Source organism: Balaenoptera ricei, chromosome 10, assembly GCF_028023285.1.
Source record: "Balaenoptera ricei isolate mBalRic1 chromosome 10, mBalRic1.hap2, whole genome shotgun sequence".
Lineage (NCBI taxonomy): Eukaryota > Metazoa > Chordata > Mammalia > Artiodactyla > Balaenopteridae > Balaenoptera > Balaenoptera ricei.
This window is the reverse complement of record NC_082648.1, coordinates 66077894-66103738: the sequence shown is the minus strand read 5'-3', so window position 1 is coordinate 66103738 and position 25845 is coordinate 66077894. Positions and strand designations below refer to the sequence as shown.

The following is a 25845-nucleotide window of genomic DNA, read 5'->3' as shown; positions in this document are numbered from 1 at the left end:
GTCTCACAGGAATATGCGATAAAACCAGAAGGAGATTTAGGACCGTATAGCATTATATGTATCCTTTCTGTGGCAATACAGTGAATAAATACTTCCAGTATTTATCCGCCACAAGCCCCCGTTCTTTAAACAAACAACAGATAAGAAAAAGGAGAAAAAAATAGCAAGCTACATCATTTGCCTTGGTTTAATGGACCAGCAGAATCAAATATTAAAATGCTAAAAAGTGTTGAAATAATAACCCCACATATCTAGAGAGAGCTTGCGTTTCATTGCTGAAGTTCTGAACCTTAATACAGAGGAATGCCGGATTTCTATTTAGAAAATGATTCTCCGTGACATTTCAGTAAGTTGTCAAATCTATAGCATCCAGTTTTTTACTACTGCTAGAGGACGGTGCCTTTCCTGCGGGGTTACACCTCTGTGAGAGGTTAAAAAAGGAAGGGCGAGCTTTCTGCACACGGCACCACTATTCACTGAAGAAGGCTATTTTCGTGCTAAATCATCTGCACGAAACCATATGGTTAGAAGAAAATAGACTGCTAGCCAATATAGAGCATCTCCAGAGGGCACTAGACTGGCATTAGATGCCTGCTGATTTGTTTGCTATTTGAATAGATGCCTTCTTTTTCTTGACTTATTGAAAGAAATTGTGCTTTGGGGCAATAATTCCACTTTAAAAGATAGAACAAAACAGAATATCTTCAAGTAAGAAATACTTTCCAGTATTTTACATACATTTATATGTAGACATGAATCTTGATCTCGAGGAATCTACAAGTCAACAGAGGGTAACACATGCACATACAAAACCATAGTGAAATTATAAAGTGGCAAATGCCATATAAAAATTTCAATGTTTCTGGTAAGAAAAAAAAAAAATAGTGAAAGCATATAACTTGGATTTCCAGCCTCTGGAACTGGAAGAAAATAACATTTCTGGTTTTTAAGCTATGCGGTCTGTGGTACTTTGTTATGATATACCTAACAAATTAATAAAATACATAAGAACCCAAAATACTTTCTCTTCTGGAATTAATTAATGAAGATAAACCAAACTGTAGGAGGACAGGTGATTTCTCCTCCTATAAAGACAGCAGTAATCAGAGGGCATTATGTTTGTGGGAAAAAAAGTCTCCATTTAGGTATAAAGATAAATATTAAATGTAAGATACAAGAATTTCAGAGAAAAAACAATGATAAATACAAAACAACTAATGTTTGTAATGTACTTTTACCAACACCCTTTTGTTTAATGTTATCAACCTTGTGAAGTGGGTTTGTAGATTTCAGTCTGTTGGTTGGCTTGTCCAATCCACAGAGCTGGGATCTGAACCCAGGCCCCCTAACCATAAATCCTATTCAATCATAATGTCACCTCTGTGTGCCAGTTCCATTTGGGTTGAATTTCTTTTGTGTTAATTGCCTTTAGTGAAGGAAATTCAATTTCTTTTAACCTTGGTAAAGACCATGTTCCTTGTAAGCAATGGAAATATTAGCAATCTGTGTTATAACAGGCAAGTCCTTTTTTATTTCTAATAATTTAAAATTAATAATTTTGTTCTTATAATGACAATTAATTCAGTTCCCCAAAACACTAAGATCACTCAGCCTTGTGCGTTGTAATCTATGTCTTAAAATCGAATGGCAAAATGTATTATTCACTATTTTAGAACACCCGACATATAATACAGAAATACCTCAGTTATCTAAGCAGAACTCAGTTACTCTCAGGATGATTATTGCTACGTTTGTTGTTATGAGGTTACAACTGACTCATTTCAATTTTTGCTATTTTCTATGTTGTTGTGTAATAAGAATTGATATTTAGGATGAGGGAATTGCAGACTTTCTAACTTCAAATAGCCAATTATATCTAGCGAGCTTTATTTACAAGTCAAAAAAATGGAGATACGAGTTTTCATTAAATTTTTGACCAAAAACATTGAAATTAATAGCACTTTGTATTGTTATATGGTATTTAGCACTTTCTACTTTCACTATAGTTTTATATACATGTGTTTTACCCTCTACTGATTTGTAAATTCTTGAGAGCAGGATTCATGTATAATTCACCTTTGCCACCTCACTTTGTCTTCTTTGTAGGTTTCCAATAAATATTTAATTCATGAATGAACTAATTAAAAGCAAAATAGTTTCTGTGTATCACTCGGATATTAAAGATGTGAATTAAATCAAAATAATCCACTAAGTAATGATTTAATATCAAAGAAAACTTGCACATCAAAATAAGAGTAGTTATACCTCAGACAGATTCTAAACAAATGAAGTACTAACACATGGTAGAGTCCTTTCATCTGTGTTAAAAAGATTTTTTATATTAATTTATAAATAGTGTTGATCAAATTTTCATGGCATAAAAAAGTTTTCTTCTTAAAATTTCTGCAATTGGTCTGTGTCTTAAGAAACCAAAATCCATTAGTCTAGCTTATGTATACCATCACCTTGGCACATAGGACTCCCCTGGGTTATCTGGAAAGTAACCATTCTCTCCTGCTGTTTCAATTAGCACTCTAGTGCACTCATTATCTTTAGTGGAAACTATCTTTGAAATCGTTACACCCTTCAGCTTGAAATGTGTTTTTTGACAGTTCAGAGGCAAAAGGTTTAGGATTTTTATTAAGGGACTCACATGGGGATGAAAATTACAAGTGGAGGAAAACCTGGGCCAAGACATTCAAAGGAAGTGATCACCAGTCCCTCCTGCTTTTTTTAGAGAAATAACCAAGTCCATATATTCGGGCAGAGCTGATGTTAAAATGCTAGGAATGCACTTGGCCAGCTCTCCAAATGAGAGAGCCTTTGCTTCGTAAGCCTAACCCCTCATCAGCTAGGGTTACAGGATCTACTTTCTCACTCTGCCTCTCCCTTGAGATGAGAAAGTCTGAACATTTCTTTCATCTTTCCCCACTTGATTATGGGGCTCCAGCCCCCAGTCAACAAGGTGTATTGAGCCTCTTTTCTATGGAGAAACTGTGCTGTTGTGCTGTGTATCAGCACAAAAGAAAGGGGGAAGTTATCCCTGCTTTTGAAGATCTCCAAATATGAAGAACCTAGGGAAGAAGTTAATGCCTACATGACTCATTCTTTTATTGGACTGTAAGGAGAAAGACAGAAATGAATAAGAATTAGTGCTGCCAAAAAAAAAAAAAAAAGGAAAAAAGAAAAAAGAATTAGTGCTGCCAATGTCATTTTCTTCTTCAGATTTGGGTATACTCTAATGAGAAAGACACAAGGGATAAAATAAGGATCCTCAGCTCACATAAATTGGCCCAATTTTTAGGCAAGTACCCCACATGAATTTGAAAACACACGCCATTTACTGAAAGGTGACCTTATTAAGAAAATTAGCAACTACATGCTGTAAAGGCATGAAATGTATAATAAAACGGTTCTAAAAATACCTTAGTGCAGCCGTCACATTCTCAGGCAGAGGCAACTTGATTAATGCAGGTGAAATCAAGCTTTATCAAGGTCTATTAAAATCTCATTGCTTTTAAACAAACCTTGTTTTAACCTAAAGATTTGTAGGAATTCTCATCAAAATGTTTTATTTCCCACTAAAAGGTTGTTGGGGATTTTTTTTGTAGTGTATGTATGTGTGTGTGTGTTTGTTTTCTGTTTCCTATAGTTTCATCTGTTGTTGCAACTGTAGTGTTTTGATAAACAGATAAAGACAATGTGCAGCAACTCACTGGGAGAGGGAAGTCAATTTCTAGAGCCATTTTGTGATAACTGTAATCTCTCCTCATATCTTTTCCCTTGCAATGTTCTTTATGATCGATAAATAAGTTTCTCAATGTTCCTGAGATTGATTGGTTTCATCACAGGCAAGAAATTTATTCTACCTAAGTTCATTGAGTGCTATCCCCAACACAGTTTGGGCTCTCTCTCTCTTTCTATCTCTCTCTCTCCTTCAAGAAACATTTTAGGTGAAAGGAGAAAAAACTACACTAAAGGTAATTAAGAACTGTGATAGGTGCTTCTTTGCCAAATGCTGACCTCTGGAAAGTAGGGATGTACTTAAAGTTGAGTTTCCAGCTACACAGAGTGAAGACCTTTATAGAAGTGAAAGGTCAACACCTAAGTTGTTGCACCTATAGAGTATCAAATCATCAACCAATACACACTGTTAACACTGATTATTAACAGGGTATACTTTTACAGACCCCTGTTTTACTGGGAAAAAAATTCTTGAACTTTCATTCTTTCTCTGTGGAATTATGAGGGGGTAGAAGAGCAATGACTTCCCACTGGCAAGATATTTCTTCTAATATTCTACAGTAGTGCTCCCTGGAACATTTTCTTTTGAAATATTCAGCTACTGAAAAACAAAGAGAGTTGGAAATCAGAGCAGATCAGGGAGCTGTACTTTGTGAGGAAGCGAGTGGGTGGTAATCTGATTAGGCAGTCTGGACAGCCAGTTCTGAAACAAAAGTAATTTCACAAAAGAATCACTTTAATGGCCAAAAGTAAAAAAAGAGGAAAACATTATAGGTTCTATAGTTGACATTAGTGGAAGTTTCATTACTTTGAAGCCAAGGTTAACTACCTTTATAAAACATACTATAATGTCTTTCTTTAAAAAAAAAACCACAAATTTAAATTATTTTAAGACACTGTGCATGTGTAGGCTCAGGCACTGACATAGGTGCTACGCAAGGTCCATTGGATTTTCTTCTGAAAGAAAGGGAAATATTTTATTTCTTGAATTTGAATTTCTGTATCATTCATGCCAGAGAACTTATTGTAAGTTTTTATTCTGAGTTTCAGGCACATATAAAGTTGAGGAAAATGTGGTCTTTGATTCAAGGAGCATGTAGGCTAAGAGAGAAATTATAGGATACACACATACCCTTTTTGTTAAACAAAATATATTAAAAATCATTAGAGGTTACAAAGTGCAATGAATTGAGAGGAGTTTTTTTAAAAAGTTCTTCCTGGAGAAATTAACAAAGGTTTAATTGGGGTAGTAGCTGTTGAAATGGGCCTTGACATTTGGGCAAAATTTAGATGAGATGAATTGGCAGGTAGGGATTTGGACAGAGTGAATAACATTAGCAAGAACCCAGAGGAGTGAGAATGTGGGTATCCTGTGAGAGTGAATAATACAGTCTGACTAGAGAACAGAGTACGGGAAAAAGAAGACAGAAAAGGCAGCTTGATAAAATTCATCCATGTTCTTGAACGCCAAGCCAAAAATTTGGATTTTATTCCTCAAGCAATGAATGAGGATAAGAACTACTATATATTGCATGCATTTTTATACCTTCCAAAACCAGTTTTTATGCTATATCATTAAATTTCCCCATCAGCCCCATAAGGTAAGCAATTTATATACAGGAGTCTGTAAATGGGATTCAAGCAATTCTTATTCCAAAGCTCTTTCCTCTACATGGTCATGAACAACTTTGAAAATTTCATCAAATCTATAAACTTCTTCCCAGAAAAATGTGTATGCAAACATATACATGTATAAAATTTTTCTTATACTTTCAGGGTCTTCACTAACTCTCATTTTCATTGCCTGTTAGAAACTCTTGCACTATCCAAAGATATCACCCAGTGTAGGAATGCATTTTCTTCTAATTCTATGATCCACTAATATTTCAAAATGAGAAGATATCAGAGAATGTTAAGGAAGTAAGTTATTGAAAAAGGTCATTATTTTTTCTTATTACAGAATTATGAAGGGGGTATGTACATTAAATGATTAACTAAACAAGGTAATAATTTCATCCCAAATTTTGAAATGTTCCTTTTATAAAATAAAAACAATAGCTTGATCTTAATCCATACCACCCCACAATCATTTCAGTCCCTTGAATGTTTCATTAGCTTTTGCTCTATTTGTCTTAATGTTTTAGCTAAAGCTCTCTTGTTTTACCTTTACCCACATCTTCCAATTCAAATATTAACATTTGTATCAATTCTCATGTTTCTGCTATTTAGAGGACAAGGCCTTAGGGACAAAATATGTAAATCTGAGTCCCAAATCTATACTTACTCACCGTATGAACCTGGATAAACCACACCTCCAATAAACTCATAAAAATCTCTCAGATTCTTCTTCTTTAAAATGGGGATAATAATTACCCTCCTTCTATCATTTCTAAATGATAGAAACAGTATTCACTATTTGATTCGTTAAACATTTTAAAGAACCTGTCTTCATAGCATTAAATTTGGGAAGCAAACAAATCATTTTAAAAAGGAAAGTGTTAAAAATAAGAGCTACCAGTATCATGAAAGAGAAAGACACATAATAAACAGTTAAGTTATATAATAAAGACATATATAAAATGCTAGGAAGACACAGACACAGATGAAGAAACAATGACTGAGAGGCCTGGAGTAGTGCAATGAAGAGGTAATGCTTGAGCGGAGCCTTCTGGGAGGTGTTTTCTAGCTAATAATAGCAAGGCTTATTACCGAAGTGATTCTCAATGTAAAACAGCAACTTCCCATTCTCATATAACACATTAGCCCATGGAACAGTGCTTAAGCTTCAGAATAAAAATCTTATGTAAGCAGAAGAGAAATACTGTATCTTGGCTTAAATGCTACTTACTGGTCCATATATATGGTTGTAAAAGTACAATACCTTTTCAGTTATATGGAGAAATATTTGCACTTGTCTGAAATTCAGGTATCAGAAAAAACAGACCATGTAAATGATGTTTATAAAACAACAAGACAAATGTGAATTCAGTTTTTTTCTAGAGTATGAAATTCCATTATTCCGAATACAAGGGAACAGTCAACAGTTCTCGGCAGTCATCAACTCATGTTAATTTCTTTTCCTTGATTAAAAACTTAATTTTTTCAGATTTTTAAAATTTTATCTCTGGGAAAATTTTTTTTCTCTTTTATTTATCATGAAGTGATTGCATTATTTTAGCACATTCATCAAGAAAATGTATATACACTTTATTAGCAACATAAAAGTAAATGCCTGTATTTGCACATCTGGACATTTCTATGGGGTAGAAAGCATTTGAATCTGCATAAAGTCAAATCTTTGCTATATTTTCCTGAATCAAAATATTTCTGTCAGTTTCTGCAGATAGGTGTGCTGGCAGGTATCACCTTGGTGGGAGGGGAGACTGCAGATGGAGTGGCTAGAGTCAGAGCCAGGTGTGAGCTGGGGCTTCTCCTGTGCTCAGTGGCTGCCACAGCCCTATCAGCAGTGGGGTCAGGTCTCAGGGTGCTGAAGCAGAAGCCCTGAGGGTCAGGCTTTAAGCCCTGAGGGTCAGGCTTTAACCTAGGCTCACCAAGAAAAAAAGAGAGAAAACCCAAATAAACAAAAGAAGAAATGAAAGAGGAGAAAATACAACCAATCTCACAGAGATACAAAAAAATCATAATAGAATACTAAGAACAGTTCTATGCCACTAAATTGCACAACCTAGTACAAATGGATAAATTTCTAGAAACAGAATCTTCCAAGACTGAATCAGGAAGAAATAGACAATCTGAACAGACTGATCACTAGCAGTGATATTGAACTAGTAATCAAAAATCTCCCAGCAATCAGAAGTCCAGGATAGAACAGCTTCAAAGGGGGAATTCTACCAAATATGTAAAAAAGAGCTAATACCTATCCTTCTCAAACTATTCCAAAAAACTGACGAGGAGGATAGACTCCCAAATTTATTCTGAGGCCATGATTACCATGCTACCAAAACCTGACAAAGACACTACAAAAAAAGAAAATTATAGGCCAATATCTCTGATGAATATAGATGTAAAAATCCTCAACAAAATATTAGCAAACCAAATTCAACAATATATAAAAAGGATCATAAGCCATGATCAAGTGGGATTTATTCCAGGGATGCAAGGATGGTTAAATATCCACAAATCAATCAACATGATACACCACATTAACAAAACAGAGGATAAAAATCACATGATCATCTCAAAAGATACAGAAAAAGCATTCAACAAAATGCAACATCCATTCATAATAAAAACTCTCATCAAAGTTGGTATACAGGGAACATATCTCAACATAATAAAGGCCATTTATGACAAAACCACAGCCAACATCACACTCAATGGTGAAAAGCTGCAAGCTTTTCCTCTTAAAACCAGGAACAAGACAAGGATGCCCACTCTCACAACTTCTATTTAACACAGTAATGGACAACCTAGCCACAGCAATCAGACAAAAAAAAAGAAATAAAATCATCCACATTAGAAGGGAAGAAGTTAAACTGTCACTATTTGCAGATGACATACTATATATAGAAAACTCTAAAGTCACCATCAAAAAAACTATTAGAACTAAGAAATGAATTCAGTAAAGTTGCAGGATACAAGATTAATATGCAAAAATGTGTTGATTTTCTATGCACTAATAATGAACCATCAGAAAGAAAAGGCAAGAAAATAATCCCATTTAAAATCACATCAAAAAGAATAAAATACCTAGGAATAAACTTAACCAAGGAGTTGAAAGGCCTATACTCTGAAAACTATAAGACACTGATAAAGTAAATTAAAGATGATGCAAAGAAATGGAAAGATATTCCATGTTCATGGACTGGAAGAATTCATATTTTTAAAATGGACATACTACCCAAAGGAACCTACAGATTTAATGCAATCCTTATCAAAATAACCATGACATTTTTCACAGAACTAGAACAAATAATCCTAAAATTTACATGGAACCTCAAAAGACCTCAAATTCCCAAAACAACCCTGAGAAAAAAAAACAGGCTGGAGGTATATCCCTCCCATTCTGCAGACCATACTGCAAAGCTACAGTAATCAAAACAGCATGGTACTGGTACAAAAAGAGACACACAGATCAATGTAACAGAATAGAGAGCCCAAAACTAAACCCATAATAAATATTTGAATATTTATTTTTTTAATAAAAATTTATTAAAGACCTAAATGTACTCCTGGAAACCATAAAACTCCTAGAAGAAAATATAGGAAGAACATTCTTTGACATAAACTGCAGCAATATTTTCTTAGATCTGTCTCCCAAGGCAAAGGAAACAAAAGCAAAAATAAACAAATAGAACCTATTTAAACTTAAAACTTTTGCACAACAAAGCAAGCTATGGACAAAATGAAAATATAACCTACTGAATGGGAGAAAATATTTGCAAAGGATATGACTGATAAGGGGTTAATATCCAAAATATATATACAGCTCATACAACTCAATATCAAAAAAACAAACAACCCAATTAAAAAATGGACAGAAAAACTGAATAAACATTTTTCCAAGAAGACATACAGATGACGCACAGGTACATGAAAAGATGCTCAACGTTGCTAATCATCAGAGAAATGCAAATCAAAACTATAATGGAATATCTAAACTCACATCTGTCAGAATGGCTATCACCAAAAAGACCACAAATAACAAATGTCGGCAAGGATGTGGAGGAAAGGGATCCCTTGTATACTGTTGGTGAGAATGTAAGTGGGCGCAGCCACTGTGGAAAAGAGTATGGAGTTTCCTCAAAACAAAACACCTAAAATTACTCTATGATCCAGCAATTCTACTCCTGGGTATCTATCTGAAGAAAATTAAAACACTAATTCGAAAAGATACATGCACCCCAATGCTCATAGCAGCATTCTTTACAATAGCCAAGATATGGAAGCAACCTAAGCATCCTTCAACAGATGAATGGATAAAGAAGCATGGTGAGACTTCCGTGGTGGTCCAGGGGTTGGAACTCTGTGTTTCCAGTGCAGGGGGCACAGGTTCGATCCCTGGTCGGGGGCTAAGATCCCACATGCTGTGTGGTGCAGCCAAAAAAAAAAAAGAAGTATGGTATATATATATACACAATAGATTATTACTCAGCTATAAAAAAATGAAATTTTACTATCTGCAACAACATAGATGGACCTGGAGTGTGCTATGCATAGTGAAATAAGTCAGACAGAGAAAGATAAATACTATCTGTGGAATCTAAAAAATAAAACAAATGAATGAATATAACAAAACAGAAACAGACTCACAGATACTAGTAGTTACCAATGAGGAGAGGGGAGTGGGGAGGAGCAAGACAGGGGAAGGGGATTGAGAGGTATAAATTACTATGTATAAAGTAAATAAACTACAAGGATATATTGTACAGCACAGGGAATATAGCCAATATTTTATAACTTTAAATGAAGTATTATCTATAAAAATATGTAAAACACTATGTTGCACACCTGAACTAATATAATATTATAAATACACTGTACTTCAAAAAAAAAATTATACAGTGTCCATACCACATTATGCTTCACATGCTTACTCAGTGATATTTACTTTAATTTCCTGAATTCGATATTAAATTTTGGTTTCAAACAGATAAGCAAAATAGTAATATCCATGAGATTAAAAATTCTAAGTCTCTCTTGTATACTTAGAGTCATAGTCACAATATTTGTTGGGCTTTATAACCTGAAATCCACACCTCATCCTCAGCTGTGAAGTCTCCCTCTTAACATAGTCTGTTTTGATTATTTAAACCTAAGCCTCAGGTTTCCCTGGTGGCACAGTGGTTAAGAATCCGCCTGTCAAGGCAGGGGACACGGGTTCGAGCCCCAGTCCAGGAAGATCCCACATGCCGGGGAGCAACTAAGCCCGTGTGCCACAACTACTGAGACTGCGCTCTAGAGCCCGCAAGCCACAACTGCTGAGCCCGTGTGCCACAACTAATGAAGCCTGCGCACCTAGAGCCTGTGCTCTGCAACAAGAGAAGCCACTGTAATGAGAAGCCCATGCATTGCAACGAAGAGTGGCCTCCACTCGCCGCAACTAGAGAAAGCCCGTGCACAGCAACGAAGATTCAACACAGCCAGCCAAAAATAAATAAAATAAATAAATTCATTTTAAAATAAATAAATAAATAAACAAACCTAAGCCTCAACTGTGATATCTCATCTGATTTTATGTTTATAAATAAATAACATAATCTAAACCAAAACATTTAAGATCACAAAATGTTCACCCATTATATTAAAGACAAATTAGCCATTGCAGATTAAATGTTGTGAACCAGTCACGGCTTAAAAATCATAGTTTTATTTCATGCAAAGTAGGAAACAACTGTCTAATGAGAGTCAACTTTTAAATCTAAAATTGAGGATAATAAGACAAAGCCCTGCTTTGATAACTTGAACACTGTGGAGAAAGGAAATAGTTATCTGTCCTTTCCACAACACTGCAGTTAAGATAAGCCAGAAAGAGAGCATGACAATGTATATTTTGCACAGGGATGATTTAATAGAGATTTGAAAAATTAAATGTAAATAAAAAGAGGCACACTTTTCCTCATACTACATTGTTTATTTGCAGGCCTGCCATTCTTTTTATTTACTTATTTATTCATTTTCAGTTTCTGAGCTCTTGAGAGTACAGATTCATGTTTCATATATGTTGTTATAAATCACCAAACACGCTAGCCATGCTCCATAAATATATAGTAAGATAAAGAGGAACACAAACATCACAGCAAAAAAATGAAGTCACAGTGACTCAACTTCTCAATTCCCATGTGCCCCTCAATTTCTTTTGGCTCTGATTCAAATTCTCAGGACCTCTGAGATTCTCCCTGATCAGTAGCTCTTTCCATGTACCTAAGGATTGACTTACCTTCAAGTCCAGTATTTACAAACACTAATATTTATCAAGTATTATAAAATAGCAGCCACTGTTAGTGTTGAATTTTTGAAATACAACAAAGCTCCCTACTCCACCAAGTAGTAAAAAAAACATATTATTGGAGCTAAATTGATCAACTTTAACATTATGCGCAATCCCATGAAGATAAGGAAACGAGGAAAACTTATGAATACAGAACTGGAGAGAGCGTTTTCCCAGAGAGCAGTCATAGAGATTACTTGGGACTAGAATATTAATGCCAAATTACATGAAGTGATTTCCAGATAAGGAAACAGAGAAGTATGAGAAGACGTTCCTCCAAATGTGAATAAATTTCTCCAAAGTTTCCCAACGTTGGGCATAGCTGTGTAAAAATACACTGGTGACTGATTAAGAAATGTCTATAAAAGTGTATAAATTCTTCACAGCCCCTTTCACAATTATTATACCAAATATTTATGGCAAAGTATCAGAAACTCCTGTGAAATTGTCTCCCTATGTATTTATCTTCAAAATAAATGTTATTAAATAAACAATCTATTTTAACCTCGAAACATATTGGACTATAGTAAAATTCTGTTATAATAAATAGTTGTACCTAGTTTTTAGTTGATCTGGAACAGAAATGTACCAAGATTTTATTTGGTAAATTGGCCAATAACAACTTGATCCTAATTTTAATCCTAATGGAGGGACAATCAGATTCTGTCCCTCCCTTCACACTTCAACTTGCATTTTCCCTTACTCTAAGCATTTAGATATAACTTACTCTTTTATTCTGACTTAGGTTTTCAAAACATAAACATGGTGATTTCCTTTTGGTATGTGTAGCTGAGGCAATTATGTATTTAAGGTGAAAAATAGTAAAAGAAATTGGTTTGGAAAACTATAAAGGCATTAACTCTTGTTTTAGTTCTTATCTCCCTATCTGAGCAAGATATATAGTCTCTATGTAGATTTTATTATGTTCACACATATGTGGTGCCTCCTTTCACAGTTTATCTTTGTGGGAGGATGCTACATCTATTTAACAAATTTGACCATGTGACTTGTTTGGACCAATGAAATGTGAGTGGGGTGACAGGTAGCACTTCTGAACAGTGAGTGCATGGTTTGCATTTTCTTTATTGCCTTTGTCAACTCAATCAATTGGCTGTGTTCCAGAAAATGGCAACTTGATCATGGACCCTAGAATAAAGATAATGTCTGAAGTAAAACCATAGCTGCCTTGAAATGGACATGTAGCATGAAAAAGAAATAAATCTTTTTTTTTCCTAGTAAACCACTAAAATTTTATAGTTGTTGTTGCCACAGAATTACCTAGACTATTCTGTCTGATATACCTTCTTCAATACGCCTTGAAAATAGGTGATGATTTGTTTTGACAGAGTGACTCGCCATTATTCACATATCAGAACCTCAAAAAAATTTTATTCAATAGGATCATTTATCATAAGGAATTAATTTAAGATGAACAAATCATTGGTACTGTGGTAACAGGACATAGAAATAGTTTTGCTTTAAAAATTCCCTTTGATAACCTGATTTGATCCAACTCTATGAAATAAAATTATCACACCCAAGTTTAATCCATGACTTTGCAATAATGTGAGCTTTCATCTTTTAGAATGTTTTCATACAGGGAAGCAAGAGTGAAGAACATAATTGGTGAAGCCACATATAATTATTCCCATTTCTGTAAGAAGCACATACATTTATTTATTTATTTTTTCTAACAACAACAAAAAAGAACTGCTCCCTGGTCCAACGAGAAAAATCAAACACAGGGAAATGTTCTTTGGTCCAAAGCCCAAATTTCCCACTTCACTTCTCATTTTGTCCTTGAAATGCTGGTACTAAGAAGTGATTTTACAGTGTAAACAGCTCAGTATTCCCTTCGTTTCTGGTAGTTGCTAATGACCTTTTATTGTGACTTATAAGAATTATTTGTTCTATTTTCTGCCATGTAACATGTCTGATAGATCATATCCAAACTAAACGGAGGTGCTAGGTGCCATGGCATTAATGGTGTTAAAATTTTAAACCCTTTGATATGCCCAGTTATTCGTGAGGACAAGAAATGATACTAGCATCAGAAATCCTGAAAAACAGAGAGGAAGGGAGGGGCAAGGGAGAGGGAGAGAGGAAGAGAGGGAAAGGAGAGATAACAGCCATACCAATAAGCTGCTTGGTAGCCTTGGAAGGGAATTAACATGTTTTATTTTATCACCTTTCCTCTTAAAAATATTACAAAGAACTTCAGAATCTACTTTCTGAGAATGATTTACAATTAGAGAAATCTTCTTTCACACTAAAATATGGATGGATATTCCCAGCTCAATAGGTTTTATAAAATGCCAGGCAACAAAAGAGCAAACTGGACCAGATTAAGAAAATAAAAAATATCGAGATATTTTCTCTAATTGTGTTGCACTGTGGAGGCCTTAATTGCATGCTATGTTTAAAAAGATGGTCTGGGCCACCCGTAATCTTCACATTCTATCTTTATATAGCAGATGATTAGTCTTCAAGAAGACCGTGGTAGATGCCCTGCTACACTGGGCAACTAAAGTGCGACTATGGATATGCTTTGTTTTCACATCCGTACCTAAACAATATCTTTATTTGCAAGGTCTGTCGTTCTGACTTGCCTGTGAGAAATGACTTCCCCTTGAAGAGATAGTCTGTGCTCACGTACCTCAGCCACAAGTCATCAGCCAGGACAGCAAATGGAGGAGAGTCATAACGCCAGGAAAACACAAACATCTTGTCCTATAAAAAGATATTTTTAGTGATTATCATTCTAAGAAAGGGGAGAAAAAGGAGTTTGAAAACACTCTCAGTTCAGTGAACCATTTCTACCTTTTCTCTTTCCAGAGAAGTGAAATATTCATGAATATAAGCAGTCACTTATAACAATGCTGTTTCACTGTTGAGTGATAAGCCTTCAGAAGCTCTTCAAAAGCAGTTAGGGTAAAGGAAATTTCTTGATCTTCAGGAAATTAGTTGAAATTACAATGATTAGAAGTAAGAAATGTATGCAGAAAAGAAGCCAGACTTCTCTCACTCAAAGACCAGATAAAAAACAAAACAGAGAAATTTGAAGGATGCTGATTAGACAGTGTTCAGGGCAGCCACAAAAACTTAAAGTCCCAGTTTTTGTAAACATGGAAAAAATACCAAAGAAAATAAGTCATCTCAACCCTCAAAAATGTAGTGTATTATTCTGAACTACAGGAGACAAGCTTCCCATTTGGATGATCAAATATAAGATGTCTGCAATAAAGATGTTTTCCTAAGGCAAACTACTATGTAGCCAAGAAAGTATTTTCATATGGCAATATTATTTTCAATAATATCTGAATTGATAAGTATAGCCATTTGCAAGCATGCCCAATGTCAGCCTAGGTATCAATCTTAGTTGTTCAGGAAAGATACAGCCCACATGGAACCATCTAAGTGCATTTTCTTTTTCTTTTTTTTTTTTTTTTAATAAATTTATTTATTTGTTTATTTATTTTTGGCTGTGTTGGGTCTTCATTTCTGTGTGAGGGCTTTCTCCAGTTGCGGCAAGCGGGGGCCACTCTTCATCGCGGTGCGCGGGCCTCTCACTGTCGCGGCCTCTCTTGTTGCGCAGCACAGGCTCCAGACGCGCAGGCTCAGTAGTTGTGGCTCACGGGCTTAGTTGCTCCGTGGCATGTGGGATCTTCCCGGACCAGGGCTCGAACCCATGTCCCCTGCTTCGGCAGGCAGACTCTCAACCACTGCGCCACCAGGGAAGCCCTAAGTGCATTTTCTTTTGTGCTGTCTTTCCAGGAATTATGACCTGCTGATCTTAAATCCCTAGCCACGGATATGGCATCTAGGAGAAGCTGGCAGATGAAACCTTGAAATGGCAGTTTTCACCTCTGAGATAGGCTTGATTGCCCTGGCCTTTAAATGTCAGGGACTGTGCAGGAAAGGTTGAGACACTGCTCTTAAAGATCTAGCAACACCAAGATCCCCCCGCTGACGAAGAAAAAGCAAATATCTCAATTCTTTCAAAATCTAGAAAATGTATTCTCCTCAAATGACACAAAGTTGGCAAACATTTATCACTTTTGTTCTTCAACTTAGAGAACTATTATATTTAGTAACTTTCTTAAAGGTAGTCTTTAATCTTTGAAAGTTGTGTCTGAAGCATGTTCTTAAAAAGAGGAAAGTTAAATCTAAGATAAATGGCTCTACCGGAGTTGCAGAGGAGGCACTGATAAAGAGTAACTATGAAGAGCTTATAGTCATAAGGAACATGATATTTTTATCCCTGTTCATCTAGAATATATGTTCCCTCTTATGAAAACTGCTTTAATGTTTAAAATGGGAAAAAGAAAAAAATATATATTTATAGAAATGAGAACAAATATAACTCATTAATATTTCTACTGAGCATTTATAGCCATTCTTATAAATGTCCGTAGAAGTAGGATTTTGAACGGAACTAATTTCTCTAGAATAGCACTGTCCACAAGAAATATAACGAGAGCCACATATGCAATTCTAAATTTTCTAATAGCCATGTTGAAGAAAAAGTAAAAAGAAACAAGAGAAATAAATTGTGTGTGTGTGTGTGTTCTTCCAGATATTTATGTGTGTGTGTGTATGGTTTTTTTAAAATTTTTATTGGAGTAGAGATGATTTACAATGTTGTGTTAGTTTCGGTGTACAGCAAAGTGATTCAGTTATACATATACATATGTTCATTCTTTTTCAGATCCTTTACCCATATAGGTTATTACAGAATAGTGAGTAGAGTTCCCTGTGCTATACAGTAGGTCCTTGTTGGTTATCTATTTTATATATAGTAGTGTGTATATGTTAACCCCAAGCTCCTAATTTATCCCTTCCCCCCCACAAGAGAAATGAATTTTAATATGGTATTTGAACTAATTTCATTTCAGTAAGTAATCAATATTAAAGTTATACTGCATTTGTTTGAAATTTGAATTTAAATGAATTAAAATTAAATTTGAAAGTTAGTTTCAGTTGCAAAAACTAAATTTCAAGAGCTCAATAGCCACACATGACTCGTGGCTCCCATACTGGACCATGCAGCCTTGGAACTCTTTAGGTTCAATGTACAGTCACATAAAAGTTTAGGAAAGAAAGGCCCAGATCAGGCTAATGAATTTCTCCAGGCTTCCTAGCTATAGAGTAATGCAACGTTCAACTAGAGGCTTTTTTTCTAGGCTTACAATATTGTTAAGTTTTGTTGAAAAGATAAGTTTACATCTTACGTACTAAAGTAGAACACTTTGAGGGATATCCTTTGTTATTATCTAATAATTCAGACCTATGAAGACAAACTCATTGATAATGCCATAAAACTCAGATATTTCCAAATGGGGCTCTTGATGACGTATTCAGCTGCTCTCCAGCCTGATTAGTAGTAACGGGCACTCTTAGGACTCACATTTTACTCTTTTCCTAAAGGGAGTCAAACGTCCAAATTGTCACAGGTCATCTTCTCATAGTTTTGCTTCTCATTTTAGTTGACCACTTGGTTAGAGGTTTTTACCTAAGGTTCTTGCGGCAGGGCCAGCCACATTCCAGAAATAAAGTGCATGTCAGGTCATATCCAGATTCTTTTTTAAAGGGTACTTTCAGGCAACTGGCCACAGGCAGAGTCACTTCAGTTAACTCAACTGTAATAGATGATGAATCTCCCTCACTGTGGGCGCTCTCATCCATCATAAGGCACACCCTGCCCTCTGTAGAAATGATGCATCATTACAGGGCTCAGGGCCATAAAGAGCGAAGAATCACAAGGAATAACACACACACGAAAATGCATTTTGTCAGCACAGGATAGGCCCACATCAAACAAACACTAAAACTTAGAACCCTCTTCAGGTGTGAGTGCCTTTTCCTCAGGAGAATCCTCTTGTTTGAGGCTCACTTTTGTCTGCTGCAAACATGCTTTGTTGCTTCCTAAAATTAGGAGTCATCCGTTGCCTTCTCAGACCTTATATCCCTTTCATTGAATTATCCTCTATGCCCTGCACTGAACTGGGAACTGTCCCAATGCCTTGTCAAATCCTTTTAGTTTTGTTATGAAGCAGGTTCTACCTGAAGGAGATGCCCATTTGTTGCCAAACTTAATTAAGGAAAGTTGGATCTTTTAAACCAGGAGAAGCATACGACTTGCTAAATAGCAAAGGGCATTTTCTGGTTTTTCTACAGCACTAAAACAACACCATGTTCTTTCCATCTAAGCAGACAGACAAAACGGAACACTTCTAACCCCTGCTTACATTGTGCACATCATTCGATCATCATTATCCCCATTTAACCGGTGGGGAAATTGAGAGAGTGGAAGATAACTGGAACTACCTAATGCTCAGAAATAGGAGCTAAAGCTAGAAGTCATTAACTTTGTCAATTTCCACAGCACAGCTGAGGCACTGGGGTTTTGAAAAAGAACAGATGGTAAGTGAAGGCAAGGACTAAGACAGAGGCCTTCCTTTAGTAACTTGGAAGGCTGTCAGGTGCTATTCTGCATGCTAAATACGAAAGAAATTCCAGACTTTGAGAGCCAGCCATACTGCCTTATATGAGACTGTAAAAATAGTTCTCATTGGAAAGGGTAGCCCATATTAAAAATGTCCTCAGTGTCCTATTTTCAAGGAGTCTGATTCAAACAAGTTATTTTTAATAGTGGGTGGTCACCTCAGTGGTCTGTTTAAAATGGATTACCCTGCACAATAAGCTACAATTGCACTTTTTAGATGAAGTTTCTCTGTATCTCTCATTTTTTTCCTTTAATTCATTTCTATAGAGCATTCAAAAAAGAAATCAAATCCACAGACTAAATCCATCTTTTTTCCCCTGGCAAATAAATTCTATCCCATCAAGGTTTTGCTGCTCTCTCCAGAAAATTAGAAAAAAATTTCTCTGTAATGCAAACTTGAAGACCAAGAAGTTTGGACACTTAGCTTTTATGATGTTACTTCCCATGTGCCCATGATGTTTTGCCTCCTTGATACATGAGAATGGGGGTGCTATAAGCTATGAGGTATAATTTCCTTCTGCCATATTCTTATCATGGATATTATTGAATTTTAATATTATAATAACTTTATATCCATACTTACAATTAAGATAAATTACTCAACTTTTAGCTACATCCTCTAAAACTTCACTGCCTAATATGGTAGCCACTAGCCACATGTGCCTATTAGCACTTGAAATGTGGCATGTTTGAATGGAGGTGTGCTGTAAACGTAAACTGCACAATGGACTTTGAAGACTCAGTACAAAAAAGGAATGCAAAATATCTTATTAATAATTTTTAAGATGGATTACATATTGAAATAATCATTGGGATATATTAGGCTCAATAAAATATATATTTGAAATTAATTTCACCTAGGTCTTTTTCGTTTTTTTACTTTTTTTTAATGTGGCTATCAGAAAATTTAAAACTACAAATGTGGCTCATGTTATGTTTCTACAGGACAATGCTACTATAGAGCAGGAGTTGGCAAACTTTACTTGTGAAGGCCCAGATAGTAAATATTTTAGGTTTTGTGGCCATATGGTCTCTGTTTTAATTACTCAACTCTGCCATTACGAAGGAAAGCAGGCACTGACAACAGCAAATGAATGGGCATGGTTGTGTTCCAATAAAACTTTACTTATGAACACTGAAATTTGAATTTTATATAATTTTCATGTGCCATGAAATACTCTTCTCTTGATTTTTTTTCAACCATTTAAAAACGTAAAAAAAATTCCTTCTTCATGGGTCATTCAAAAAAAGATGGGGGGGAGGAGCTTCAAGATGGCGGAAGAGTAAGACGTGGAGATCACCTTCTTCCCCACAAATACATCAGAAATACATGTGAAACAACTCCTACAGAACACCTACTGAATGCTGGCAGAAGACCTCAGACCTCCCAAAAGGCAAGAAACTCCCCACATACCTGGGTAGGGCAAAAGAAAAAAGAAAAACAGAGACAAAAGAATAGGGACGGGACCTGCACCAGTGGGAGGCAGCTGTGAAGGAGGAAAGGTTTCCGCACACTAGGAAGCCCCTTCGTGGGCGGAGACTGCAGGTGGCAGAGGGGGGAAGCTTCAGAGCCACGGAGGAGAACGCAGCCACAGGGGTGCGGAGGGCAAAGTGGAGAGATTCCCGCACAGAGGATCGGTGCCGACCAGCACTCACCAGCCCGAGAGGCTTGTCTGCTCACCCGCCGGGGCGGGCGGGGGCTGGGAGCTGAGGCTCGGGCTTCAGTCGGATCGCAGGGAGAGGACTGGGGTTGGTGGCGTGAACACAGCCTGAAGGGGCCTGGTGCGCCACAGCTAGCTGGGAGGGAGTCCAGGAAAAAGTCTGGAGCTGCCAAAGAGGCAAGAGACTTTTTCTTGCCTCTTTGTTTCGCGGCGCGCAAGGAGAGGGGATTCAGAGCGCCGCCTAAATGAGCTCCAGAGATGGGCGCGAGCCGCGGCTATCAGCGTGGACCCCAGAGACGGGCGTGAGACGCTAAGGCTGCTGCTGCCGCCACCAAGAAGCCTGTGTGCAGCACAGGTCATTCTCCACACCTCCCCTCCTGGGAGCCTGTGCAGCCCGCCACTGCCACGGTCCCATGATCCAGGGACAACTTCCCTGGGAGAATGCACGGCGCGCCTCAGGCTGGTGCAACGTCACGCCGGCCTCTGCCGCCACAGGCTCACCCCGCATGCGTACCCCACCCTCCCACCCCCGGCCTGAGTGAGCCAGAGCCCCCGAGTCAGCTGCTCCTTTAACCCCATCCTGTCTGAAAGAAGAACAGACACCCTCAGGCAACCTACATGCAGAAGCGGGTCCAAATCCAAAGCTGAACCCCAGGAGCTGTGCGAACAGAGAAGAGAAAGGGAGATCCCTCCCAGCAGCCTCAGGAGCAGCAGATTAAATCTCCACAAATAACTAGATGTACCTGCATCTGTGGACTACCTGAATAGACAACGAATCATCCCAAACTGAGGAGGTGGACTTTGGGAGCAATGATATATATATTTTTTTCCCTTTTTCTCTTTTTGTGAGTGTGTATGTGTATGCTTCTGTGTGAGATTTTGTCTGTATAGCTATACTTTTACCATTTGTCCTGGGTTCTGTCTGTCTGTTGTTTTTTTTTCTTTTTTCTTTCCTATTAAAAAATTTTTTTCTTAATAATTATTTTTTATTTTTATTTTAATAACTTTATTTTATTTTATTTTACTTTATTTTATTTTATCTTCTTCTTTCTTTCTTTCTTTCTTTCTTTCCTCCCTTTTATTCTGAGCCGTGTGGAGGACAGGCTCTTGGTGCTCAAGCCAGGCATCAGGGCTGTGCCTCTGAGGTGGGAGAGCCAAGTTCAGGACGCTGGTCCACAAGAGACCTCCCAGCTCCACGTAATACCAAACAGCGAAAATCTCCCAGAGATCTCCATCTCAACGCCAAGACCCAGCTTCACTCAACGACCAGCAAGCTACAGTGCTGGACACCCTATGCCAAACAACTAGCAAGACAGGAACACAACCCTACCCATTAGCACAGAGGCTGCCTAAACCCATAATAAGGCCACAGACACCCCAAAACACACCACCAGACATAGACCTGCCCACCAGAAAGACAAAATCCAGCCTCATTCACCAGAACACAGGCCCTAGTCCCCTCCACCAGGAAGCCTACACAACCCACTGAACAAACCTTAGCCACTGGGGACAGACACCAAAAACAATGGGAACTACAAACCTGCAGCCTGCGAAAAGGAGACCCCAAACACAGTAAGTTAAGCAAAATGAGAAGACAGAGAAAGACACAGCAGATGAAGGAGGAAGGCAAAAACCCACCAGACCTAAGAAATGAAGAGGAAATAGGCAGTCTACCTGAAAAAGAATTCAGAATAATGATAGTAAAGATGATCCAAAATCTTGGAAATAGAATGGAGAAAATACAAGAAACATTTAACAAGGACCTAAAAGAACTAAAGAGCAAACAAACAGTGATGAACAAAACAATAAATGAAATTTAAAATTCTATACAAGAGATCAATAGCAGAATAACTGAGGCAGAAGAACGGATAAGTGACCTGGAAGACAAAATAAGTGACCTGGAAGGAAATTACTACTGCAGAGCAGAATAAAGATAAAAGAATGAAAAGAATTGAGGACAGTCTCAGAGACATTTGGGACAACATTAAACGCACCAACATTCGAATTATAGGGGTCCCAGAAGAAGAAAAGAAAAAGAAAGGGACTGAGAAAATATTTGAAGAGATTATAGTTGAAAACTTCCCTAACATGGGAAAGGAAATAGTTAATCAAGTCCAGGAAGCACAGAGAGTCCAATACAGGATAAATCCAATGAGAAACACACCAAGACACATATTAATCAAACTATCAAAAATTAAATACAAAGAACAAATATTAAAAGAAGCAAGGGAAAAACAACAAATAACACACAAGGGAATCCCCATAAGGTTAACAGCTTATTTTTCAGCAGAAACTCTGCAAGCCAGAAGGGAGTGACAGGACATATTTAAAGTGATGAAAGAGAAAAAACCTACAACCAAGATTACTCTACCCACAAGGATCTCATTCAGATTTGAGGGAGAAATTAAAACCTTTACAGACAAGCAAAAGCTAAGGGAATTCAGCACTACCAAACCAGCTTTGCAACAAATGCTAAAGGAACTTTTCTAGGCAGGAAACACAAGAGAAGGAAAAGACCTACAAGAATAACCCGAAAACACTTAAGGAAATGGTAATAGGAGCATACATATTGATAATTACCTTAAATGTAAATGGATTAAATGCTCCAACCAAAAGACACAGACTGGCTGAATGCATACAAAAACAAGACCCGTATATATGCTGTCTACAAGAGACCCACTTCAGACCTAGGGACACATACAGACTGAAAGTGAGGGGATGGAAAAAGATATTCCATGCAAATGAAAACCAAAAGAACGCTGGAGTAGCAATTCTCCTATCAGACAAAATAGACTTTAAAACAAAGACTATTACAAGAGACAAAGAAGGACACTGCATAATGATCAAGTAATCAATCCAAGAAGAAGATATAACAATTGTAAATATTTATGCAACATAGGAGCACCTCAATACATAAGGCAAATACTAACAACCATAAAAGGGGAAATCGACAGTAACACAATCATAGTAGAGGATTCTAACACCCCACTTTCACCAATGGACAGATCATGCAAAATGAAAATAAATAAGGAAACACAAGCTTTAAATGATACATCAAATAAGATGGACTTAATTGATATTTATAGGACATTCCATCCAAAAACGACAGAATACACATTCTTCTCAGGTGCTCATGGAACATTCTCCAGGATAGATTGTATCTTGGGACACAAATGAAGCCTTGGTAAATTTAAGAAAATTGAAATCATATCAACTATCTTTTCTGACCACAATGCTATGAGACTAGATATCAATTAGAGGAAAAAATCTGTAAGAAATACAAACACATGGAGGCTAAACAACACACTACCTAATAACCAAGAGATCACTGAAGAAATCAAAGAGGAAATCAAAAAAAACCTAGAAACAAATGACAATGAAAACACGATGACCCAAAACCTATGGGATGCAGCACAAGCAGTTCTAAGAGGGAAGTTTATAGCAATACAATCGTACCTTAAGAAACAAGAAACACCTCAAATAAACAACTTAACCTTACACCTAAAGCAGTTAGAGAAAGAAGAACAAAAAAACCCCAAAGTTAGCAGAAGGAAAGAAATCATAAAGATCAGATCAGAAATAAATGAAAAAGAAATGAAAAAAACGGTAGCAAAGATCAATAAAACTAAAAGTTGGTACTTGAGAAGATAAACAAAATTGATAAACCATTAGCCAGACACATCAAGAAAAAAAGGGAGAAGACTCAAATCAATAGAATTAGAAATGAAAAAGGAGAAGTAGCAACTGACACTGCAGAAATACAAAGGATCATGAGGGATTACTACAAGCAAATATATGCCAATAAAATGGACAACCTGGAAGAAATGGACAAATTATTAGAAATGCACAACCTTCCGAGACTGAACAAGGAAGAAACAGAAAATATGAACAGACTGATCACAAGCACTGAAACTGAAACTGTGATTAAAAATCTTCCAAGAAACAAAAGCCCAGGACCACATGGCTTCACAGGCGAATTCTATCAAACATTTAGAGAACAGCTAACACCTATCCTTCTCAAAGTCTTCCAAAATATTGCAGAGGGAGGAACACTCCCAAACTCATTCTACAAGGCCACCATCACCCTGATACCAAAACTAGACAAAGATGTCACAAAGAAAGAAAACTACCGGCCAATATCACTGATGAACACAGATGCAAAAATCCTCAACAAAATACTAGCAAACAGAATCCAACAGCACATTAAAAGGATCATACACTATGATCAAGTGGGGTTTATCCCAGGAATGCAAGGATTCTTCAATATACTCAAATCAATCAATGTGATACACCATATTAACAAATTGAAGGAGAAAAACCATACGGTCATCTCAATGGATACAGAGATAGCTTTCGACAAAATTCAACACCCGTTTATGATAAAAAACCCTCCAGAAAGTAGGCATAGAGGGAACTTTCCTCAACATAATAAAGGCCATATATGACAAACCCACAGGCAACATTGTCCTCAATGGTGAAAAACTGAAACCATTTCCACTAAGATCAGGAACAAGACAAGGTTGCCCACTCTCACCACGATTATTCAACATAGTTTTGGAAGTTTTAGCCACAGCAGTCAGAGAAGAAAAAGAAATAAAAGGAATCCAAATTGGAAAAGAAGAAGTAAAGCTGTCATTGTTTGCAGATGACATGATACTATACATAGAGAATTCTAAAGATGCCACCAGAAAACTAGTAGAGCTAATCAGTGAGTTTGGTAAAGTAGCAGGATACAAAATTAATGCGCAGAAATCTCTTGCATTCCTATACACTAATGATGAAAAATCTGAAAGTGAAATTAAGAAAACACTCCCATTTACCATTGCAACAAAAAGAATAAAATATCTGGGAACAAACCTACCTAAGGAGACAAAAGACCTGTATGCAGAAAATTATAAGACATTGATGAAAGAAATTAAAGATGATACAAATAGATGGAGAGATCTACCATGTCCTTTGATTAGAAGAATCAACATTGTGAAAATGACTCGACTACCCAAAGCAACCTAGAGATTCAATGCAAGCCCTATCAAACTACCACTGGCATTTTTCACAGAACTAGAACAAAAAATTTCACAATTTGTATGGAAACACAAAAGACCCCGAATAGCCAAAGCAATCTTGAGAAAGAAAAATGGAGCTGGAGGAATCAGGCTCCCTCACTTCAGACTATACTACAAAGCTACAGTAATCAAGACAGTATGGTACTGGCACAGAAACAGAAATACAGATCAATGGAACAGGATAGAAAGCCCAGAGGTAAACCCATGCACATATGGTCACCTTATCTTTGATAAAGGAGGCAAGAATATACAGTGGAGAAAAGATAGCCTCTTCAATAAGTGGTGCTGGGAAAACTGGACAGCTACATATAAAAGAATGAAATTAGAACACTCCCTAACAGCATATCCAAAAATAAACTCAAAATGGATTAAAGATCTAAATATAAAGCCAGACACCATCAAACTCTTAGAGGAAAACATAGGCAGAACACGCTATGACATAAATCACAGCAAGATCCTTTTTGACCCACATCCTAGAGAAATGGAAATAAAAACAAATGGGACCTAATGAAACTTAAAAGCTTTTGCACAGCAAAGGAAACCATAAACAAGACCAAAAGACAACCCTCAGAATGGGAGAAAATATTTGCAAATGAAGCAAATGACAAAGGATTAATCTCCAAAATTTAGAAGCAGCTCTTGCAGCTCAATATTAAAGAAACAAACAACCCAATCCAAAAATGGGCAGAAGACCTAAATAGACATTTCTCCAAAGAAGATATACAGATTGCCAACAAACACATGAAAGGATGCTTAACATCACTAATCATTAGAGAAATGCAAATCAAAACTACAATGAGATATCATCTCACACTGGTCAGAATGGCCATCATCAAAAAATCTAGACACAATAAATGCTGGAGAGGGTGTGGAGAAAATGATACCCTCTTGCACTGTTGGTGGGAATGTAAATTGATACAG

The 25845-nt window shown here is 36.8% G+C and overlaps 1 protein-coding gene across 1 annotated transcript in view; it reads right to left on the bottom strand.

The window, feature by feature from the left end:
• SYT1 (synaptotagmin 1) overlaps nt 1-25845 on the bottom strand; it is a 1196932-nt gene that overhangs the window by 1001376 nt on the left and 169711 nt on the right. The window contains exon 2 of the mRNA XM_059934706.1: nt 14352-14425. The gene's annotated coding sequence lies outside the window, so the exon portion shown is untranslated. The remainder of the gene's footprint in view (nt 1-14351; nt 14426-25845) is intronic.